Raw genomic sequence first — 17,573 nt, forward strand, 5'->3', positions numbered from 1 at the left:
TTGAGTATGCGCTGAATGAAAATATTGTATTTGTTTTTAATCCATCATTATAAGCACCATCAATCAAATCACAGTGAATTAACACCGAATTTATTCCTGAGGATATTTGAATGACATTATCACTGTAAAACGTCCCATTAGTTTCAATCTTTTTTGAGGAGAAACCTAATAACTCTCTAAATGAATTATCAATTGTGAAATCAACCTTGTAGTTATTTTTAACTTTAATCGTTGATTTTGAAGTATGTTTTTGAATGTTTATAATAATATTTTTTGGTTCATCACCCTGTTCTTTCATAAGACGAGCAATTTCGGAAGATATTTGAGAAATCTCGTATGCTCCGGTGAGACTGTTATCGTTTTGTATCCACTTCCCGGATTATAACTAAACTTGTCATTTTTCTCGGTTATATTAAATAAGGTATTATAAGTCTCCATGGACAATAAAGATGCCTCATATTCTTTTGTTGTGTCAAGTTGTAGTGGGTATGGGAATGAAGATGTGTGGTCGCTTGTTGTGAAATTAAAACTCAGGATTGTGCTTCTCATCTTATTTAATATGAGATAAAATGTCTTTATATTGAGATTTATTAATTATTTTCATGTTCATCAACTGGTCTAAAATGGCTGATGCTTCATTAAAACAATTGTTATTTCCAGCCTTCTTACTGCCGAACAACAATAACAGTCTATTAACTAATTGCGATGGGTCATTTGGAAGAAAACTAATACCTGAACCAAGGATACTTAAAGCCTGAATAATGTGTTTCTCCTTCTCATTCTTCCTACTTTTACCAGAAAGAATAACCTTATAATTTAGAGTGTTCAGCAAATCAATATATACTCTATCATCATTATTTTCCATATCCAATGGTTTATCAATATACTTTGATTCATCCCTCACAGTTGAACCTTGTCTTCCATCTTTGTGAGAAGAAACATTAATCTCGGAGTTAGTTTAACAGGGGGTTGAGCAGAACTTAAGAACCTTAATTCATCATTAAATATCAATACCTTTTCTTGAACAAGATGAAATATTGCTGGTTGTTCTGTTGGAATGAGTCCTGCTTTGGTTTTTGAATCTGCTGAATATTCATTGTTTTGAACAGCATTCACAATATAATCAGGGGGTTGATTAATCTCTTCCAGTTGTTGAAATAAACCTTCATCATGTTCTAATTCTCCAATATGCTCTAATTCTTCCTCCGTCATTTGACTGAAATCTTTTAACATTTGAAGCTTTCTAGGAGTATATTCTACTGTGGGAACTGTGGAAACATCTTTCATTTTTTCTTGGGAAGTTTTTAAAAGTGGTTTAAAAAATTTCTCTTGTTTTTTTTCAAATGCTTCTTCGCCCGTTAGTTTCTGTCTGCGTTTCTTCTTTATGTCTTCCTGTTGTTTTACAACTTTTGAAACCAACTCTTGATGTTCCTTAAATCTTCTTGCTCTTTCTTTTGTATCCATTTATTTATTGTAAAATATCATTTAATGAATTGTAAAGATCAACAGGGAAATTTTCCTTTTCTTCATCATTCAAGTAGATGTGTTCAAATAAATCCTTTTCTTTAAATATTTCATCAAATTCTTTATTAACATTAATGCGAGTTGTAATTTCTTCTTCACTAATCCTTGCATCTCTGCTTTTCATACGTTTGTGTTGAGTTTCTTCATCAACATCAAAACCGAATGATAAAATCTTCACTCCGCTCAGATATTTAATAATTTGTCTCATTCCTTCTGGATTAGTTTCTAATATCCCAACACCACCAGATTTTAGTTTCTTTAACTCACTCTTACAATGTGAATATTTTGTTGTACCAAGAGAAACCTCCTCAAATATTTGTCCTTCATTCCTCAATCGCATATGTTCCTCCACTGAAATATAGTGATAATCTTCACCTTTACTTCTCCAGGTCTTATTGCTCTAGTTGTTGTTGATACAATGCGTATCACGGGTGTTTTTTAAGTAAATTTACAATATTCTCATTTGTACTACACAAGAACCTTGATTTATGAAAGTTTTTTCCAGAAGCAGATTTACCCACAAGATTTATAATAATAGTTGTCATTTATATATGTAATTGTTTATAAAACAAAAAATATATCCCTTAATATCTCATCTTGTTTCACAACAATATATTTATATTTTTCAGTCGTGTGCTTCATATAATCCTCAAATTTCTTTTTACTACATAATGTAGAACAATTATCTCTCCAAAAATTATTGATATCTATTGAATTTAACTTGAATAAAATAAAAGTATTAGCATTGTTTCTGATGGAACGACGAGGAAGTTGAAAGTACGATTGACTAAGATAAATACAATTACAAGAAGAATGTCTCCCTCTTGTGTAGTAGCTATCCATTACCGTTTGGTTTCTCTCATTAACACAATCATCAAAGATAACGAGGTTCTTTTTTGATTTATCCAAATCTTGGGGAGACGGTATATCATCCGTATTATCACTAAGAATACAAGTTATAAGATTTGATTTCTTTTACATCTCTGTGTATCACAAAATAGTTGAATTATATCTTCAATGTTATAATCATTTAGGTTTTTTTGACGTTTAAATAAACCTATTATATCTTCTTTTTGAAGACCAGCATTAAAACCTTGTGAGAGTAGTTGATACTCTGGTTGAAAACTCGACTTTGTGAAAATTATTAAATTATCATAATCTAAAAAGTTGGGAGTGAGGAGCATTTTTAAAAGTAAGCAGGTTTTTCCACATCCACTTGAACCAACTATGAGACATCTTAATGAATTTGGGAGATTTTTATGGTTGTTAAATTTTATCTTATTTTCCCAAATAGGTAAAAAATCATTCATTTATATATTTGAAAAACAGGTTATTTAATTTATTATTAGCTTTTTTAGAAACTCTATATTTTATCCTAAGTTCAGGTTTAATTTCAAGATAATCCATTATTTTATTTATACAATATCTTGTGTTGATATTTCCCTGAAAATTACATCCATGAATAATATACAACAACAATCCTTTGAACATTTCTCTTATACGTTCAGTTTCTTCCCTTGTAAGGAAAGGTGTGTTATCATCCTCATACTTTACATTCATTTCTCTAATCAATCTTGTAAAGTAATTCATTTTTGGTGTAAATCTAAAAGAATTATTTTCCTTTTTATATTTTTTATTATCATTAATTAGAAGATAATCACAGAATATACATTGTTTATAGGCTTTTGACTCTGTGTTTAATCCCCGTCTTTCACACGCAGGACAATTCTCAAATTTGTCATATGGAGAATCAGGAAAGTCTAGCATATTTATAAAGTAAAACTTTACTTAAACTGAAATTCATCTATACTTTCAGTTGTATATTACCATCGATATCGATATACTTTTTTTCATTATCAGATTCAACGACAACATTTTTTATATTAAAGGTAATTTTAAAATTATTGTTAACTACTATTGAACGAAATGTCATTTCACCTGATATATTAACATCCTTTATTTCATCAAGATTTACATCTTTAGGGTTGTTGAAAAAAATACAAATTTCTCCTTGCATATTACAGATGGTCTTATCTTTTCTTTCTAAAGCTTCATCCATAAGGTTTTTGTTCTTTGATACTTTTTCTTGTTTCATTGCTTTTTCTAGTTTTGAATATATTACTAGAAGGAGAGGAGAAACTTTTGTTAGAGATACTTTAATTGATGTTCTACCAGGTATACTAAAAGCCCTTCCACTGAAGGAAATTGAAGAACTCATATTATTTACCATAATAGTTTTTATCCAATAGTTGTTATATTTATCTTTGTTCAATTTTACATCCTTGACATATTTCTCAGTATCTTTAACAGATGAAGAGATTGATTGAAACTTGTCTTTTGTGTCTTGAAACATTGTATTTATTAAGTGAAAAAGTTGGAGGATAAAATGTTTTTAAGCACAGATTCACCTATAAATTAAACGAAATTTTCATCAAGAAAATTTTAGTTCAAGCAAAGTTTTATTCTATAAATATGGTGAATACAACGTACTGCGATGTTTGTAATCACGAATATAAACATTATAGAAAACACCTCCGAACCAACAAACACACATTTAATCTATTTCATCAAATATCTCCTCTTGAGTTGGAAAGAAAACATTGTGATATCTGTTCAAAGGATGTTTTGAAGAGTAGTTATAATCAACATCTTCAATCACAAAAACACAAGAAAAATGAGTTTAAAGTAAAGGGAGACTATTATATTAAAAACACTGATGAGGCATTTAAAGGGCATATAAAAATAAGGATTTTTCAATTTGGAGAACCCGGTCCATCATCAATAGCTGAATCAATTGAAATAGTGAAACCCGATGTTGAAAAATTTATTAAAAAGACATTAAAAGAAATAAAAACTTTAAAGTTTTATATGGGAGTGAAAATGAATATGAAAAGACAAGATGAAGAACAAACTCCTTATATGAGAACAGATCTTCATTTTATAACATCATTTCAAGATTTTTTGAATAGTGGGGTTTATGAAGAACTATCAAGACAAGAGGAGGATGTTGATAATACAGTGGTAGGAAGTGGATTCAATATTAAAAAAATCATCTTTTTAGATATACACATTCTAAAATCAAACCCTCTTAAAGCTTCTTCTTATATTGAATTACCAAAAGAAATAAAACTAGAGAAGGCAGTTGTTAATATTAAGAACAATGATAATAAATGTTTTCTCTGGTCTGTTCTTGCTCACTTACATCCACCAAAATGTAATTCAGAAAGAGTAAAACAATATATGAAATATGAGAATACCTTGGACATTAAAGATTTTAAATTCCCAATGCCACTAACAGATATTCCTAAATTTGAGAAAAAGAATAATCTTTCTATTAATGTATATGGATTAACGGATACAAACAAAGTTCAAATATTAAAAATTTCAAACAACTATAAAAATGAAGAAACACACATTGACCTTTTATATTTTAGTGTTGGAAAGAATTCACATTACACATACATCAATAATTTATCAAGATTAATCTCTTCTCAGGTATTCAGAACAGCAAACAAAATATATCCTTGTAAGCGATGTCTTAATTCATTTCATACAAAAGAACGATTAGAACAACATTCAAAATATTGTAGTAATCATAAATCAGCTGTAATTACAATGCCTAAACCTGGTGAAAAGATTTATTTTGAAGATTATAATAAATCTATCATGCACCCATTTGTGATAAACGCTGATTTTGAATGTATCCTTAAAAAGATAAATACTGCTTCTCCTAATCCAAAAGAACCATATACAAATAAATATCAAAAACATATTCCTTGTGGTTTTTGTTATTATATCAAATCATCTGTTGGAGAAAAGTATAACAAACTTGAACATTATCGTGGAAAAAATGCTTCACAAGAGTTTGTAAAACGATTAGAAAAGGATTGTATAAGACTCACTAAATTAATGAAAGAAACAAATGAACCGATGAAATTAACCAAAGAAGAAAAATTAGAATTTAGAATGAACAATATCAGTAGGGTAAGAATACTGATTCTGGCTCACTTTTCCCCATGTAAATGAATGGGGGATTTTCAGCGATTTATATTTTTTTTCCTTAAAAATAAATCCCCTTTTTATCCCAAGGTATATTTATTTGTCTCCCCTTTTAACCTGGAGGTTGAACCTCATTGAATTGAACACCTGGGGGTTGAACAGCTCACTCATTGAACCTATAAAGATTTGTTCATTCTCAAATTCCTTCAATAGTTTAATTTTCTTTGCACAATAATCCCCATCTAAAATATTGACAAACAAAACATTTGAATCTTTATATTTTTTAAGATACCCCTTTTGTGCCATTACGAAATGATAAACTTCTCTTAATGCTCTTGTTTGACCACCTCCTGAGCCACAGGTTATTTTTTGTTAAGCCCCGCCCACTTTTCTTTAAGCCCCGCCCACTTTTGTTAAGCCCCGCCCACTTTTCATAAGGTAATTTTTCTAAGCCACGCCCACTTTTCCTAAGCTCCGCCCACTTTTGCTAAGCTCCGCCCACTTTTCATAAGATATTTTTCTAAGCCACGCCCACTTTTCCTAAGCCCCGCCCACTTTTGCTAAGCTCCGCCCACTTTTCATAAGGTATTTTTTCTAAGCCACGCCCACTTTTCCTAAGCTCCGCCTACTTTTGCTAAGCCCCGCCCACTCTTACATCATTTCCAGTTCATCTCTGACTCACAAAGAAATCACTAGAAAATTACAGGATGTTATGGTTTTGAAAAATTTCCCAATGAAGGCTTGCCTAGGCTTGCCCAGGGAATTTCCAAAGGAAACCACACCCACCAGTCTTTCTCTATAAAAGCTTCAAACCCAGGCTCCATTTTAAACATTTGTTCTTGCTGGCAATGGTGTTCTGTGTGCTTGTCTCAAACTCTCTGTCTTCTATGGAACTAAACCTTCAAGTTGATGAACTGGATTCAAACCTCTTATCTATTGAGGTAAGATTTTTTATTTTCCTATTTTCAAACTTTGATTGAAGCATACTCATTTAATAATTAAATAACTTAATTAATACATTATTATTTTCTCTCACAGGAAATTGTATCTGAAAATACTGCTTTTGCTACAACTTGGGGGAAATTGTTGGCTTGGTTGAAGACCTTGAGTGGGATGACTTTAGTGTTCCTTGGAACTCTCTGTCTTCTATGGAACTAAACCTTCAAGTTGATGAACTGGATTCAAACCTCTTATCTATTGAGGTAAGATTTTTTATTTTCCTATTTTCAAACTTTGATTGAAGCATACTCATTTAATAATTAAATAACTTAATTAATACATTATTATTTTCTCTCACAGGAAATTGTGTCTGAAATACGAAATGAAAATACTGCTTTTGCTACAACTTGGGGCGAAATTGTTGGCTTGGTTGAAGACCTTATGAGCGACCAAGACCCACAGAACGAGTTCGTCCTTGATGACCCAACCAAAGAGTTATACCTTGGAGACCAGCAAAATCCTGAAAAAGAGTTTTACAGCAATAGTACTCATTGTGAGTTATCAAGACAATACCCACTGAACAAGTTATACCTTGATGAGCCAGAATACAAGTTTTACCTTGGAGACTCACAAATTTTGAAAAAATCAGTAAATGAGTTCTGCCTTGATGGTTTAAATAACTACCTTGGAGACTCAGGAAAAGGGTTTTGCCAAGATGGTTCTAAATATGGGGCCTACCTTGGAGACTCACAAATTTTGAAAAATCAGTAAATGAGTTCTGCCTTGATGGTTTAAATAACTACCTTGGAGACTCAGGAAAAGGGTTCTGCCAAGATGGTTCTAAATATGGGGCCTACCTTGGAGACTCACAAATTTTGAAAAATCAGTAAATGAGTTCTGCCTTGATGGTTTAAATAACTACCTTGGAGACTCAGGAAAAGGGTTCTGCCAAGATGGTTCTAAATATGGGGCCTACCTTGGAGACTCACAAATTTTGAAAAAATCAGTAAATGAGTTCTGCCTTGATGGTTTAAATAACTACCTTGGAGACTCAGGAAAAGGGTTCTGCCAAGATGGTTCTAAATATGGGGCCTACCTTGGAGACTCACAAATTTTGAAAAAATCAGTAAATGAGTTATCCTTAAGAGACTTTGTAAGTTGGTTTTACTTTGAATACTTGAAATGTGGGTTCTGGATTGATAACTCACAATGTGATACATATCTTGGAAACTCAACGGGAATGTGGTTATACCTTGAAGACTTGGAAAGTTGGGTTTATGTTGGACACTTGAAACTTTTTTGGGGGCTTTTATTTATTTATTTATTTATTTATTATTATTATTATTTTATTTATTTATATTTTGGAGACTTTTGGAGTTGCTATCACTCTTTGGGATCTAAACCTATCGATGTAGTTCTTTGTCGGATGGTGCTTGATGGGAGCAAGATCAAGAAAGTTCTGGGAAGAAAGTGCAGGCTTACTCCCCCTTTCTACGTCATCAAACCTGAAAGCCTTAAAAGACAGAATTGGAAGAAGAAAAAAAAAACGTAAAAATATATATATAGGTGGAAATCTCATTTTGAAAAAGACATTGTGTTGGGCGAGGATTGAGTTGGGGTTGAGATTTTGAATGTGAGGGTTGGTGTTGAGATTTTGAATGTGAGGGTTGGGACACACACACATACACATCAACAAACAAAAGTTAAGCCTTGACTATTCAGTTGAGGATTCTGTGTTTGGGGTTCACAGATCTAAGAACGTCCCCCTTGACACACATTATATACTGTTATACACCTCGGACTTGGCCCTCGAGTGTCCACAACGGTGTATAGTAGGAGGGAGTGAAGCGCCAACCTATTGCTCCCATTACACACACACACACAAACAAAAGTTAAGCCTTGACTATTCAGTTGAGGATTCTGTGTTTGGGGTTCACAGATCTAAGAACGTCCCCCTTGACACACATTATATACTGTAATACACCTCGGACTTGTCCCTCTAGTGTCCACAAAGGTGTATTATCTGCTTAGTTTTGTCTTTTGTAATTCCTGTGAATAAAATGAACCTAAAATCTCTTCCCCTTCCAAATCATATATTTTATAAGTCCAAGGAACTGTATCTATTACATCAACAATTTTAAAAAGTTCTTTCGTCCATCGTTCAGTAAAACCCTTTTCAAAATGAGATTTCCACCTATATATTCTTACGATATCACCAACTTTGAACTTAGGTTTTCTGACATTCATCTCTTTTTCATATTTTAATTTTGTAAATGTTTCTGATGGCTTCATATTCGTTGACGTGTGAATCGTGTCATTATACTTATCCACAATATCCTGAATAAAAGATGACCATTGTTGTGAACCGAGTTGTGTGAATTTTTTATATAGTCTCTCTTTTAAGGTACGATTAAAACGTTCAACAACAACTGCCTTCCCTTCATTAAAGGTACTGTATAATGTAATACTGTTATTTTTTAGAAAATTCATAAATGTCTTGTTATAAAACTCTCTACCCTCATCAGTCCACAATTTCTTAGGTTTTCTCTTACTTTTATTAAATATCTGTTGAAAAGCTAACATAAGAGTATTACCTGTTTTGTTTTTTAAAGGGACAACCCACGCATATCTACTCCTCAAATCAATAACGGTTAAAGCATACTTGTACCCCTTATCATTATTGAGTTCAATCAAATCAGCAGACCAGATATAATCAACTTCCTTGGAATAAACTTTCCTTCTCTGAAACTTTGTGAATATTGGTTTATGTAATTCATCAGCTAATTGCTCTTCAGTCTTAATGGCATCATTAGAGCCTATAAGTTTTTTGAATTTCCAAGTCCAAGTTTCAATTTAGCACTAATCATCTTCTTCACGATGAACCTATCAACTTTTTCTCTCAAGGTTGGATTTTGTATCAGAGACAAATTATATAACATTTCTCTATCGGCTTCATGCTTTTCTTCCAACGTTGTGGTATTCCCATAATCAATATCGTGTCTCATGCACACTTCATCAACTCTATTGATTGGTTCACTCCAGGATTTAGGATTGTCTGCCTCATCTAATCTTTTATCCAAGTTTGTGCCTGGACCACAGAAAGAATACCCTGGAAGATGTAATTCCCCTGGTATTCCAGTAGTTGTAAATTTACTTCCTGATAAAAACTTTTGTATATCTCCTCCGAGTTTGTGTTTGGAGATAAATTGATTTTTTTTTGAACCACACACCGAACATATACCTTTTTGTATAACCCTGTTATTTTTACTTTTAATATATGAAATATTTTTAGTATTAGTTTTCTTTTTACATTTGAGACAATAACTCATTTATTTATGAGAAAAATTTCTGCAGAGTGCAAAAACCTTTTTAGTTTCCAACATGCACATTTGAATCTTAATTTTTAAAACATAAAGAATCCTTAGAAATGCCTTCACTCTCTCCTCCATTTATTTAAGAAAAAACTTGAATTAAAATACATGTCTTCTCGATGTCGATAGTCTTGTCGAAAGTATTGCAAATAGACTTTTTAATTCTTTGTATTCCTCCCTGGTGAGATAAGTTAATTTCTTTAATACCTCTATTCTTTTTTGAATCTCACTGGTTTCCATATTTTGATATTTATTCATTCTCTCTCTTTCCTCCCTCTCTCTCTTCTCTCTTTCCTCCTTCTCTCTCTCCTCCTCCTCCTTTTCCTCCTCTTCCCTCTCTTCTTCAACTCCTTCCTCATCCCTTACTATACTTGAATCGTTTACACCCCATAGAATATTATACATATATTCATCAGGATTTCTTGTTATTCCTGTATCCAAAATAATTTTTTTACAACATGATACCAATAAAATTTCTTTTGAATTTCTAAAAGAGCCTTACCTTTTCTTAACCTTATAATTTTTTCATTATTTAACATTCTAATTAAATCTAAAGTTGTTGGTTTATCAACATCAGCATAATGCCAATCTTTTATTGAAAATACCTCATTCTTATGTTGTAGAACATATTTATTAAAATACCGAATACCCTTTTCTTGAAGGTATGCTTGAACACAGAAATGATAATTTTCTTGAAGCCTTCTTGCTGTCATTTATGTATTAGAAATATATGTTAGAATAATATTATGGCACGAAACACCTCCCCATCTTCCCATTGTTAAATCATTTTGTATTTCCTTACTTATTATATATAATCCTGTTTTTTCTGTTTTCATGAGATAAACAAGGGCAAAACCATTATTATATTTACCCTTATTAAATTCTTTTATTTGTTGTTTACTAATCGTGGCTCCACAAAACTCATTCTCGATACCAAGTGGATAATATTCTTCCTTACGAGACTGATTTAATTGTTCCAGGTCTTCGAGGTTAATTTTAAATGACCAATTATACCCTAAATCATTCATATCATACCCCCATTGTTCTATTCTCATACAAACGATACGCCCTTCTTTATAAAAATTTATTTTAATTCGAACTGTGAATTCTGTATGACCTGGAGATAATATCAACACTTCTGTATCTTTAGAATACACAGCCGTTTTATTTAAGTATATATATTGTGATAAATCGCTTAATCTCACCAAGTCATTCGCGTCAGTCGGGCTTGGATAATTTTTTAATTTATAAACATTTTTCATGTTAATATTTTTGTTTATATTATATTTATGTCGTTCAGCCTGTGCCTTTGTATAATAATTTGATAAATCAATATCCAGTTCTTGAGATACACCAAAGATAGAACCATCTTTACCAACATAAGTCATTTATATTAGATTAAAAATAATATCATAAAATTTTTTATTTTTGTTGAGTTGAAATAACACATATAGACATAATTGACCACAACACTTGGAATTTAATTCTTGGACTTGAAATGTTTGATAAACACCATTCTGTAAGAATTTTATGACTTCAACAGGTGGTGGAAGACCAAAACTATCAAAATAATATTTGTCTTGACTATTAAAAATACAAACCCAATGAGAACCGTTCCCATCATTATCTTCTAAGTTCATAATAATATTCTTTGTATGTTTCGACACATTTGTTAATTCATCTCTCATACAAATAACCACATTATGAATTTTTAATTTCTTACAATATTTGGCAAGTTGTAAATTTGATGTTGTATTCTTTCCAAATTCTTTCAACCACTCATCAATGCTCATTTATTTATTAGAAAGATATAATCCATTACCTCTTTTCGTTAATTTTACACCTGCTTGTGCTATAGAAGAAAGCATATCTCCAACTAACAATCTCGCTTTATCAGGCAGACCTTCAAGTTTTTCAGCAAAATCTACAATTACACCACTTCCACTAATTTGTTTCTCCAACTCTTTGTTATGTCTTTCCAATTCTTTTTGAGCCTGGAGTTGAGCCTTCCTTTCGTTGGCAGTTTTGACCGCTGTTGAAATACCACCCGTCAATGCTCCAACCGCACTTAAACCAGCAAATAAAGGAATTAGAAATGGGAGAAATCCTCCACTCGTCTCTCTTATTGAATATTTTTTAACATTGGTTTTGTCATTTTAATTTTAAGTGAGCCAGTGTCATTCAAGATTTTAACCTGTTCTCTTGTGAGCAAAACATCAATTCTTACTGCTCCTTTTCTCTGAATTGTATTAACGTTAATCGTACAAGGCTTTTGATTTTGAACACAAGATGATAGTTTATGAAGATTGATTTGATTAACATATACCCCAGTTGGTACTTTGCCACTCATTTATTTAACAAAAAAATTATGTGAGACTAATCATCACACCATTATCTGTATTAATCTGCAATTCTGTTTCTTCCAAAAGCAAACAATATGTATCAACTTCTTCACTCTCTCCTCTTTCAATGTATAGGGAAGTATCCACTCGATTAGACTTTATAGTTTCTTTTTGAGCGCTCAGGTCAAACGTATAGATTGTATACAAACTTTTAAATGCTGTCATATCCAAAATAGGTTCTTTATTTCCATTACTTTCACACACCTTTTGGTAAGACTTGTATGCTTCAGCAAAATCATTTTTTTCCCAATTAATTTCCAATCTATCTCGTGGATAAAATGTTCCATCTAGAGAAACGCGAAGTTGTTTCACCTTAGCATTATCACTCAATGCATTATTCTTATCAGTCGCAGTATCACCATCTGGCTTTTTAAAAATCATCCACAGATATCGTGGCTTTCCTTCCAGAACACCCAAATTCCACGTGTAAGTAGTTTGATTGAGTTTAACGTGTTGACATCTTCTTTTGAGGTATGATACACTGAGTGGTTTTTTTGAGTTAAGTCTTCGATTCAACATCTCTTCTGTTTTAAGATTAGGAGTATATTCACTGATATACCAACTCATCTCCTCAATTACAAATTTATTCTGATCACCAAAAGCATTACCAACACCAAAAAGCAATCTATTTTCATTATCATTCCTTTGTAGTTGAAATCTAATTTTAAGACCATACAGAACTTTATCATAATCACAAAATCCAAATATACCTTTAAGAGGAACTGCCACAGTAAAACTATTTTCTGCTTTTGTATCATCATTATACATTCCTTTCCTTTGAGTATACCCAGGGTCTGTGTTTGTTCCCGTTGACATATCAGGAATAAAACCTTCGACAGACCCCTTTCCCATTCTATCACTGAATGTATAGAGTGTAAATTTCATCATTTCAGATACAGCAGAGACATAATCAACCGCTTCAACTTCTTGTGTTCCAATATACAATCGCACACTATCAAACATTTTCCAGAAGAAATCATTTACAAGTGTAGCGTTTGTGTTATTCCCAGCCTTAGTGAATTTAAATTTACACAACAAGAAACTTTCGGAGAGATTCAAATAGGTTTGTTGATTATTTATTTCAAAACTTTTTGTACCATTTGTATTCCAGTCTGTTCCAGTTATTGCATTTACCTTGAAGTAATCTTCTTTTTTAGTGGAGTTTGAGATAATAATAGTATCATCCAAATCATAGATACTATCAATTGCTTCCATACTTGTATTTATTTAGGAAAAAGATGTTAAAACTTTTGAAACCCTGATCCAAGTATTTGAATTATTTTCTGTCGTTCTTGGGGGACAACTGAGTTTTACCTTTCTTAATTTCTTTTATTGCTTGTAATTTATGAGATTCTTTCTGAGCATCTTTTATACTCTTTACAGCACCTGCTACATTTCCCACAGCAGAAGCAGTTGAACCAATTAGGTCTTTATGTTTAAGAATAGTTGAACCAATACCCATGAGAGTATCAATTATCCCATCTCCTCTAAATTGATGTCCGACACCCCTTTGTCTCTTAGGTTTATAGTATCCTCTACCAAGATACATACCTTCACCCTTGTAGTACGGGGAAAGGAACATCCCATCCCCTGTAATTATTTTATATTTTCCCAACTCGTGCTTCCTCACAATAACCATCGTATTTATTTATTGAAAAACTTCACGTAGGTGAATTCTGATGGATATAACTTCTCCATTAAAAGAGATCACACGATTATCTTGGTCGGTTATCCTAAAATTTACTCTGTGTATGGTTTTTCCTGACACAGGTAGATAAACCAAATTTTTAGGCTCCATATTGAATTTATAACCAATTGGGGTTGAGTATGCGCTGAATGAAAATATTGTATTTGTTTTTAATCCATCATTATAAGCACCATCAATCAAATCACAGTGAATTAACACCGAATTTATTCCTGAGGATATTTGAATGACATTATCACTGTAAAACGTCCCATTAGTTTCAATGCTTTTTGAGGAGAAACCTAATAACTCTCTAAATGAATTATCAATTGTGAAATCAACCTTGTAGTTATTTTTAACTTTAATCGTTGATTTTGAAGTATGTTTTTGAATGTTTATAACAATATTTTTTGGTTCATCACCCTGTTCTTTCATAAGACGAGCAATTTCGGAAGATATTTGAGAAATCTCGTATGCTCCGGTGAGACTGTTATCGTTTTGTATCCACTTCCCGGATTATAACTAAACTTGTCATTTTTCTCGGTTATATTAAATAAGGTATTATAAGTCTCCATGGACAATAAAGATGCCTCATATTCTTTTGTTGTGTCAAGTTGTAGTGGGTATGGGAATGAAGATGTGTGGTCGCTTGTTGTGAAATTAAAACTCAGGATTGTGCTTCTCATCTTATTTAATATGAGATAAAATGTCTTTATATTGAGATTTATTAATTATTTTCATGTTCATCAACTGGTCTAAAATGGCTGATGCTTCATTAAAACAATTGTTATTTCCAGCCTTCTTACTGCCGAACAACAATAACAGTCTATTAACTAATTGCGATGGGTCATTTGGAAGAAAACTAATACCTGAACCAAGGATACTTAAAGCCTGAATAATGTGTTTCTCCTTCTCATTCTTCCTACTTTTACCAGAAAGAATAACCTTATAATTTAGAGTGTTCAGCAAATCAATATATACTCTATCATCATTATTTTCCATATCCAATGGTTTATCAATATACTTTGATTCATCCCTCACAGTTGAACCTTGTCTTCCATCTTTGTGAGAAGAAACATTAATCTCGGAGTTAGTTTAACAGGGGGTTGAGCAGAACTTAAGAACCTTAATTCATCATTAAATATCAATACCTTTTCTTGAACAAGATGAAATATTGCTGGTTGTTCTGTTGGAATGAGTCCTGCTTTGGTTTTTGAATCCGCTGAATATTCATTGTTTTGAACAGCATTCACAATATAATCAGGGGGTTGATTAATCTCTTCCAGTTGTTGAAATAAACCTTCATCATCATATTCTAATTCTCCTAAATGCTCTAATTCTTCCTCCGTCATTTGACTGAAATCTTTTAACATTTGAAGCTTTCTAGGAGTATATTCTACTGTGGGAACTGTGGAAACATCTTTCATTTTTTCTTGGGAAGTTTTTAAAAGTGGTTTAAAAAATTTCTCTTGTTTTTTTCAAATGCTTCTTCGCCCGTTAGTTTCTGTCATGCGTTTCTTCTTTATGTCTTCCTGTTGTTTTACAACTTTTGAAACCAACTCTTGATGTTCCTTAAATCTTCTTGCTCTTTCTTTTGTATCCATTTATTTATTGTAAAATATCATTTAATGAATTGTAAAGATCAACAGGGAAATTTTCCTTTTCTTCATCATTCAAGTAGATGTGTTCAAATAAATCCTTTTCTTTAAATATTTCATCAAATTCTTTATTAACATTAATGCGAGTTGTAATTTCTTCTTCACTAATCCTTGCATCTCTGCTTTTCATACGTTTGTGTTGAGTTTCTTCATCAACATCAAAACCGAATGATAAAATCTTCACTCCGCTCAGATATTTAATAATTTGTCTCGTTCCTTCTGGATTAGTTTCTAATATCCCAACACCACCAGATTTTAGTTTCTTTAACTCACTCTTACAATGTGAATATTTTGTTGTACCAAGAGAAACCTCCTCAAATATTTGTCCTTCATTCCTCAATCGCATATGTTCCTCCACTGAAATATAGTGATAATCTTCACCTTTTACTTCTCCAGGTCTTATTGCTCTAGTTGTTGTTGATACAATGCGTATCACGGGGTGTTTTTTAAGTAAATTTACAATATTCTCATTTGTACTACACAAGAACCTTGATTTATGAAAGTTTTTTCCAGAAGCAGATTTACCCACAAGATTTATAATAATAGTTGTCATTTATATATGTAATTGTTTATAAAACAAAAAATATATCCCTTAATATCTCATCTTGTTTCACAACAATATATTTATATTTTTCAGTCGTGTGCTTCATATAATCCTCAAATTTCTTTTTACTACATAATGTAGAACAATTATCTCTCCAAAAATTATTGATATCTATTGAATTTAACTTGAATAAAATAAAAGTATTAGCATTGTTTCTGATGGAACGACGAGGAAGTTGAAAGTACGATTGACTAAGATAAATACAATTACAAGAAGAATGTCTCACTCTTGTGTAGTAGCTGTCCATTACCGTTTGGTTTCTCTCATTAACACAATCATCAAAGATAACGAGGTTCTTTTTTGATTTATCCAAATCTTGGGGAGACGGTATATCATCCGTATTATCACTAAGAATACAAGTTATAAGATTTGATTTCTTTTTACATCTCTGTGTATCACAAAATAGTTGAATTATATCTTCAATGTTATAATCATTTAGGTTTTTTGACGTTTAAATAAACCTATTATATCTTCTTTTTGAAGACCAGCATTAAAACCTTGTGAGAGTAGTTGATACTCTGGTTGAAAACTCGACTTTGTGAAAATTATTAAATTATCATAATCTAAAAGTTGGGAGTGAGGAGCATTTTTAAAAGTAAGCAGGTTTTTCCACATCCACTTGAACCAACTATGAGACATCTTAATGAATTTGGGAGATTTTTATGGTTGTTAAATTTTATCTTATTTTCCCAAATAGGTAAAAAATCATTCATTTATATATTTGAAAAACAGGTTATTTAATTTATTATTGGCTTTTTTAGAAACTCTATATTTTATCCTAAGTTCAGGTTTAATTTCAAGATAATCCATTATTTTATTTATACAATATCTTGTGTTGATATTTCCCTGAAAATTACATCCATGAATAATATACAACAACAATCCTTTGAACATTTCTCTTATACGTTCAGTTTCTTCCCTTGTAAGGAAAGGTGTGTTATCATCCTCATACTTTACATTCATTTCTCTAATCAATCTTGTAAAGTAATTCATTTTTGGTGTAAATCTAAAAGAATTATTTTCCTTTTTATATTTTTTATTATCATTAATTAGAAGATAATCACAGAATATACATTGTTTATAGGCTTTTGACTCTGTGTTTAATCCCTGTCTTTCACACGCAGGACAATTCTCAAATTTGTCATATGGAGAATCAGGAAAGTCTAGCATATTTATAAAGTAAAACTTTACTTAAACTGAAATTCATCTATACTTTCAGTTGTATATTACCATCGATATCGATATACTTTTTTTCATTATCAGATTCAACGACAACATTTTTTATATTAAAGGTAATTTTAAAATTATCGTTAACTACTATTGAACGAAATGTCATTTCACCTGATATATTAACATCCTTTATTTCATCAAGATTTACATCTTTAGGGTTGT

The 17,573-nt window shown here is 31.6% G+C and overlaps 1 long non-coding RNA gene across 1 annotated transcript; it reads left to right on the top strand.

The window, feature by feature from the left end:
* Positions 1 to 5,690: 5,690 nt before the first annotated feature.
* LOC147022521 (uncharacterized) lies at positions 5,691 to 7,172 on the top strand. The gene is made up of 3 exons (XR_015059674.1): positions 5,691 to 6,464; positions 6,562 to 6,725; positions 6,823 to 7,172. It is a non-coding gene; the product is annotated as an uncharacterized LOC147022521 (long non-coding RNA).
* Positions 7,173 to 17,573: the final 10,401 nt, after the last annotated feature.

Source organism: Eptatretus burgeri, chromosome 7 (genome assembly GCF_056783735.1).
Source record: "Eptatretus burgeri isolate ZD-2024b chromosome 7, Ebu_testis_v1, whole genome shotgun sequence".
Taxonomy (NCBI): Eukaryota; Metazoa; Chordata; class Myxini; order Myxiniformes; family Myxinidae; genus Eptatretus; species Eptatretus burgeri.